The sequence below is a fragment of the Dendrobates tinctorius genome, unplaced genomic scaffold, assembly GCF_039654945.1.
Source record: "Dendrobates tinctorius isolate UK_male_01 unplaced genomic scaffold, ASM3965494v1 ptg000143l, whole genome shotgun sequence".
In the NCBI taxonomy this organism is placed as follows: domain Eukaryota; kingdom Metazoa; phylum Chordata; class Amphibia; order Anura; family Dendrobatidae; genus Dendrobates; species Dendrobates tinctorius.
Genome location: NW_027361810.1, coordinates 38,068,491 through 38,075,245, shown reverse-complemented (window position 1 = coordinate 38,075,245; position 6,755 = coordinate 38,068,491). Strand labels below are relative to the sequence as shown.

At 43.4% G+C, this 6,755-nt stretch overlaps 1 protein-coding gene across 1 annotated transcript in view; it reads left to right on the top strand.

Annotated features, from left to right (window-relative positions):
- Positions 1–631: 631 nt before the first annotated feature.
- The window catches only part of LOC141049376 (sodium channel protein type 2 subunit alpha-like), a 334,599-nt gene continuing 328,475 nt past the window's right edge, over positions 632–6,755 (top strand). Inside the window, exon 1 of the mRNA XM_073545791.1 lies at positions 632–1,031. The gene's annotated coding sequence lies outside the window, so the exon portion shown is untranslated. The remainder of the gene's footprint in view (positions 1,032–6,755) is intronic.

Genomic DNA, 6,755 nt, shown 5'->3' with positions numbered 1-6,755 from the left:
CAGGCAAAGAAAGTTCACAGAAAAACTGTCTAGGACAAACTGCAGCAGAATGGAGGGATAAGCAGAGTCTGCATGGCACCGCTTATCACTGCATCAGTATCAGGACCCTGTTCTTCCTATCTATACACAGATATATATGTTTATATAATGTATACATATGTATAAACTGGATAGATAGATTGATAGATGATAGATAGATAGTCCATAAAAAAAAGCAGCACACCATAGAAGTTTTCAATAAAGTGCTTTTTTAATAGCCCATATGGCTATGTGCCCATGCAGCAATGTTTCGGTTCAATGGGTGTGAACCTTTTTCAAGACATGGGATAGATGATAGATAATAGATAGATAGATAGATAGATGATAGATGATAGAGAGATAGATAGATAGATAGATAGATAGATAGATATGGGATAGATGATAGATAGATAGATAGATAGATAGATAGATAGATAGATAGATAATAGACAGATATTATACACAGGTACACATATAATACACCCGCCAGGTCCGACTCCTTGCAGTTACTCAGCAGGAGCACATGGCCTCCAGCAGGGGGCGCTCTTACACAAGGTCTTCATTGGCTTTGATGCTGCTCACATCTGCCTTTTTTGCACACACACCCCTGCTTATAGACAGCATTAGGGAGGCATCTTTCATTCTGTCTTCTTGCCCTCCTAAGCCCAGCCATTGTTTCCATTCATCCTGCTCTCCAGCCCCTGGGAAGGTGTCTCCTGTCTCTGTGCTGCACCTGCTCTGGGCACAGCATCCTTCCTCCTCCTCCCTCCTTTGCACATCCAGGATCCAGAGAGGAGACACGCCTGGTACAGGGGGTCACACAAGCGTCTCAAGCAGTATACAGGAGGAAGAAGACCCTTATAGGAAAGGAGAAGCACACACACAAACATTCCAGCCCTGGAATTAAATGGCTTCTGTGTCCTGATGGGAGAGAAATAGAGGAGATCCCTGATCCTGAGGGAGGTTGATCTCGACATAAGGAGAGGAGGAGAGAGCATTGTTCCATTGCCTTGGTGAGTATTGCATGGATCCATAACAGGGATCATCATTATGGTACCTGTTCCATCCTTCACATCTTCTTCACCTCCTAGCAGATCCCCAGCTGCCATTCATCCTTTGCTGAAAATGTCCTTGGCAAATAAGTAATAAGATAGCGAGCTAGAGACAGGTGGATGCATGGACGCCGCTGTTTACAAATATGGATCTGATATTTGAAATATGTAACTCTGAGTTGATACATTATACACACTCATCTACTCCTCTCCATCCATCTGGGCAGTGACTGGGGGGATGGGATAGGGTAGAGGGGGAAGAAGGGGACAAATGAATCTGCAGGGATCTAGTAATTATGTTACCTTAATGAATTGACCACTTCCACGCTTGCTCCTTCTGGTCGAAATTCATCGCAGGCCTCTCCATCGTATAGGAGGGTCTGATATATTTGCTATTGAATTTACATTTATTGCATGGTATGGTCACTTCTACCTCCCCCCTACCTCCCCCCTACCTTTTTGACAGAATGTACTGGGCTCATAATGCCATTTCTAGAAGCTACTAGTCTAGAAGAGACCCATTGATTTTTTTTCGTTTTTTTAAGAGCAATGTCATCCGACAGCACGATAAACAACAATAACAGGAATGGTTTTGAAGGTCATGTAAATATATATACTGTATATGATGTTGCTATGGGGTGTAACACATTGATGCCTTGGGGGCACTGTTCTATAATAATCATTAGCCTGGATGTAGCTCCAGACAGTGATTTTTAGTGCATGGATCACTATTGTATTGTTATGGGGACCTATATATAGATACATATGTAGCACGCTTATGTCATAACATATAAATAATACATAGGGGAGACATTATTATGTTTGTACAGTCTCCGGCAAATGGAGCATCTGCTATAATTAGACATCGGTTTTTGTGGATCGTCACAAAATGACGTATTTAATCCAACAGAAAATAGAAGAAAATGTAAAATACCCCCGAAGACTTTGTTTTCTGAACCGGAACCATGGGCCTTGTTTATAAAGATGGTGTCAGGGAGTGATTTATTAGGGAGCTACCTCTGCACGGTCTCCTTTTCCATTCTCCTTCTCCTATAGGACACTGTTAGGACTCTGCCTGACCCTGAATTTTTGTTATATTGTTGGAAACAGTGTTACTTAAAAAAGATTTGGTGACATCATAGGAGCGTGTCAGAAAATCCCTAGGACAAGTGTCACATGAATCTGTGGCGCTGGGAATGATATGTAACCCTTCCCAGGGCATGACGTCCGATAGCGAGACCAATAACGTGTTCGTGCGCCTACTGGGGTCATTTGTAGTGATCTGTTACAGGATGTAGGTTTTGTAAACGTTTATTCTGATTTTATACGTCGCCCAATCTTTTTTTATTGTTAATGTTGAAGGTTTTTTTATTGTTTATGTTGCATTTTTTTATTGTTTATGTTGAATGTTTTTCTTTTTATTGTTTTTCTAATATTTAACATTTTTGCTTTTATGCACAGTTCATGTAGATACAATCTCCTTTGCGTATTGACTTTCCAGAAAGGCCTAGATAAACAGGAAGCGTCTGAGGCATAAACCATATATTAACTCCGGAGTCTATGTACTTCTTTTTTTTTTTTTTTTTAAATCCACTAATGTGAATGTCAACATTGGTTCTAGAAAACAAAAAGAGGCAAGGACTGTACACATCCTTTATACAAATTATCTTTGCATGGTCATACTACGTTGTGTTATTAACTCCGTGAACACCAACGATTCTGTTGTCTGAGGTTCAGATTTATTTTTTTCAAAATTCTTTGTTTGTTTTTTTTTATTTTTGTGTTGTAAAATACCGGTAATAAGAAATTCTTAAATGAAAAGGAAAAGCTAACTTTTTTTTTTAATTAATTTGGGAGTGTCAAATTTGTAGAGATGATGGCAACCATCGTCATCCTGTTTAGAGTCTCATCTGGTAACTTGGTTGATATGGCTTTATTAAGAATTTTTAATTTCTTTACAAAAAATGTATAAAAAATGTGACTGTCAGCACAATAAAGGCCCCTTTACATTTAGCGATGCACCAGCGATCCCGACAACGATATGACCCGGTCAGGATCGCTGGTGCATCGCTAAATGGTCGCTAGTGAGCTGCCACACAGGCAGATCTCAGCAGCGATGTAGTGACGCAGCAGCGGTCATCACTTACCTGTCAGACGTGGCGATCCTGACGTCCTCCCGCCCGCGTCCACTCGTCGCTCGTCGGCGCCAGCAGGAAGCCCAGCAGGAAGCGCCCGACAAGAAATGGACCCGGCCGATCTCGCGCGATCAGCGACAGACAGCAGGGGATCCGGTCAGAGGTAAGTATCACACATAGCGATATCGTTAGCGATATCGCTGCTACGTCACCAAATCGGTGATGCTTTAGCGATATCGCTATGTGTAAAGGCCCCTTAATAGTAATAAAAACAACAAAAAGAGCAATTCTCACCTTTCTAATCCCCTGTTGCTTCGCTGGTCCCCTCCTGTTCCAACAACCTGGACACTGAAGCCAATTACTGACTGTAGTGTCGATGATTCAACACCTCTGAGGCCACAGCAGCGGTCAGTGATTGGCTTTAGCGGTCACATGTCACATCCACACATTATTGCTGGAGTTGGAGGGAAAGAGACCATTGGGGGAACCAGGAAAGTGTAGTCTAAGAAGCGGCTGGGAATTGGTAAACCGAGGATTGTTTCTTCTGTTATTTTCCAACTTGGGAGAATTTGTAAAACTTTAAAGGTCGGACAATCATTTTAATAGGTAATTGTGTTGTAGAACAGTTTTTTTGTGTAAATAAACTTTAATTTATCTGGATGAATGATACATTTTGGGCAATAGACAGTTCACAGAGTTGTTGCTATTTTGTAGAATAGAATATCATTAAACAAAAAAACAAAACAAAACACACACTACATAGGAAACCACGTTGTAATCGGTATGTTTGAAACTATAGCCATCATGCCTGTCTTGAATGGTGTTTGTGATGGGATTATGAACCAGGATTAATGTTTTTTAATTGTTGGTATTAGACCACCTTTGTCATATACAAATAATCGTAATGTGCGACAAACATAGAAGTCAAAGAATTATGTCCTTGTGTCAAGCCTTAGTCTATGTTCACACTTCCATTTGGACATTCCATTTTAAGGAACATACAAACAAAAGCGATGTCCACAAAGGATCCATTGTGTAACTGATGCCAAGAGACGAAGGGGGACCTTAGTGAATATTTTGGGGTCTGTCTTGATTCTGTTGTATCTCTGTTTTTAGAATGGAAAAAAGTTTGCATGATGCACATTTTATTCTGTACTTAAAATGGACATATAATACACCCCAAAATAAGAAAAAAGAACGGCACTCCTAGACAAAAAGGAGGTGCACGGATAGGTTCCCAACCCTTATGATACAAAATATGTGGAATACGACATTCTCAAACAAAAGGGCTCATTTTTATTGCAATCAACAAATAGTGTCTCAGTATATATAACGTTTCAGTCTAAATGACCTTCATCAGATATACACTAGTAGCATATAATTTCATAACAGACTCCGGCTGTTTATAGCTGTATAGCTGACAACTATAGGGACGGATGTCGCACCGCGATAATGCACCAGGCATTCCTGGCTTCCCAGCACAGGGGCCACTCAGTGGAAATTTAAACAACCGGAGTCTAATCTTCAGACATTTATGAAATTCCACATATTTTATATAATAGAACCCAAACAAACCCCATAATAAGAATTGGGGACCCCTCTGTTTCCATTTGCATCAATTATGCAACAGATATGATATGATGTTTTGAAAATTCAAGGGAATCCGACAGCAGTTTTTTTTGCTATGTAATCTGATAGCAGCATGATGAAGGGACAGAGAGTCTGATCCCTCAAATGTGTCACTTACTGGGCTGTGTCTGTCAATGTACTGTAATAGGCATTTCATCAGCAGGAGATTATCACTGCAGGACTAGGTGTCTGCTGCCTCCTAGTCAACTGCTCTGTGTAACCCCGCCCCGACACTGATTGGTAACTTTCTGTCAATATACATTGTACACACAAAGAGGCTCAGCAATATGAGCTCTGCTAGATCTGAAGCAAAGAAAACTATGATTGTACCAAAATGACGGCATGCAGAGCAGCATGTGATACATTACTGGAATCAGGGTCCCTGCCCCTACATAATGCTGCTCTCACTACATAGACTAACACACAAGCAATCCTCGCATGTGTTACGGCTATCTACTAGCCACCAACCATGCAGCGGCTTGGACTCGAACATATTATTGAAGCATTCTGAATATACTTAGATAACACCCGAGCATGCTTAGATAACACGTTACCCGAGCACGTTCGCTCACTAATGCTCGGTATCCTCAGCGGATTTTCTCAACTAGCGGATATTTCATAAAATCTCACGCACCATGCCGGTAATGTAACATGCAACTGTCAGGACTCTAATGTCAGGACCCTGTCGGCGTCGGAAAATCGCCACGCCGAGCAGGGTAACTTACCCACACTACGGGAGAGCGCGGGGTCCAATACAGTAGTGACGGTTCAAGCAGACAGGACCTGCAGAACTGAAAATAGTAAGGAGTCCCAGGACCTAGATCATGTGACTGCAGGGGGCGGGGCTTAGCATCCTACTGCTGCAGATGATATAATGTACCTACTGCAGGGAAACTGTAGAAGAGGAGAGGAAAACGCAGGTCAGACAAGCGAGGGTTCGTACACGTGTAGAGGTCAGTGGGCCAAGCTGGGGGGTGGTCCCTCTTCTTACCGCGCAGAGATAAAACAGAGACAAGATGGAGGCAGATTCTGGGTGCAACATGTTCAAGTTTATTTCACTCGCCGTCCGCCTGACGACCGCAGAAGCACACCGCACTTCCTTCACCTCACGGTCCTCCGTTTCCAGGGCCGCTTCCCACACACTGTACGTTACACTGGGGACGTGTATGCATACACCGTCCCCTCTTCACTCGTCGACGCTCCTGACAGGTCCGTCACTGTGGCCACCTTAGGCCCGTAAACCAACAGCGCTTCTACTGTTCAGTCGTCGTGTCAAATACGGTGTCTTACACCCAGTGCCTCGTCCCTTCTGCGGTTCTTCCAGTCAGGACCACCCCCCTGACGTTCTCTCTCCTCAGTCCCCCTGGTCTGATTCTCCTCAGAGAGCACGAACTGTCGTAGTCCTCCTGTCACCTGAGCTCCCCCTGGGGACTGGAATCTTCTGGAACCCTCCCTCAGTATTTATATCTCTCCCGGTCCACTGTCACTGTAACTCCTCCCCCCATGACCAGCGGTTTCTAAAGCCCTAAGCTGATGTCAAGTCCTTTGCTCACACTCCTCCCTGCCATCTAATGGTCAACCCAAGGTACTGCATGTCCACTACACTTTCCTAGCTGTTTCCCCACTTTAGTAACTGACACCTGTCTAAACTGTGCAAACCTATCTTTCTCTATTCTGACACGTCCGTCCATCAGGTCACCTTCCCTACACACGGAGAGGGCTGTGCGGTACCAGAGGGACGAGCAAAGAATAGTCAAGTCACAGGCAGAGGGTCATACACAGAGAGGTAGCGCAGTACAAGAGGGACAGGCAGAACTTGTAACAGGGACAGAACCGGGTCAAAACCAAACAAGCAAGATATCAGGCACAAGGCACACGTATGCACCAGGTCAACTAACTCAGCCGAGGGCAGGAGTATAAC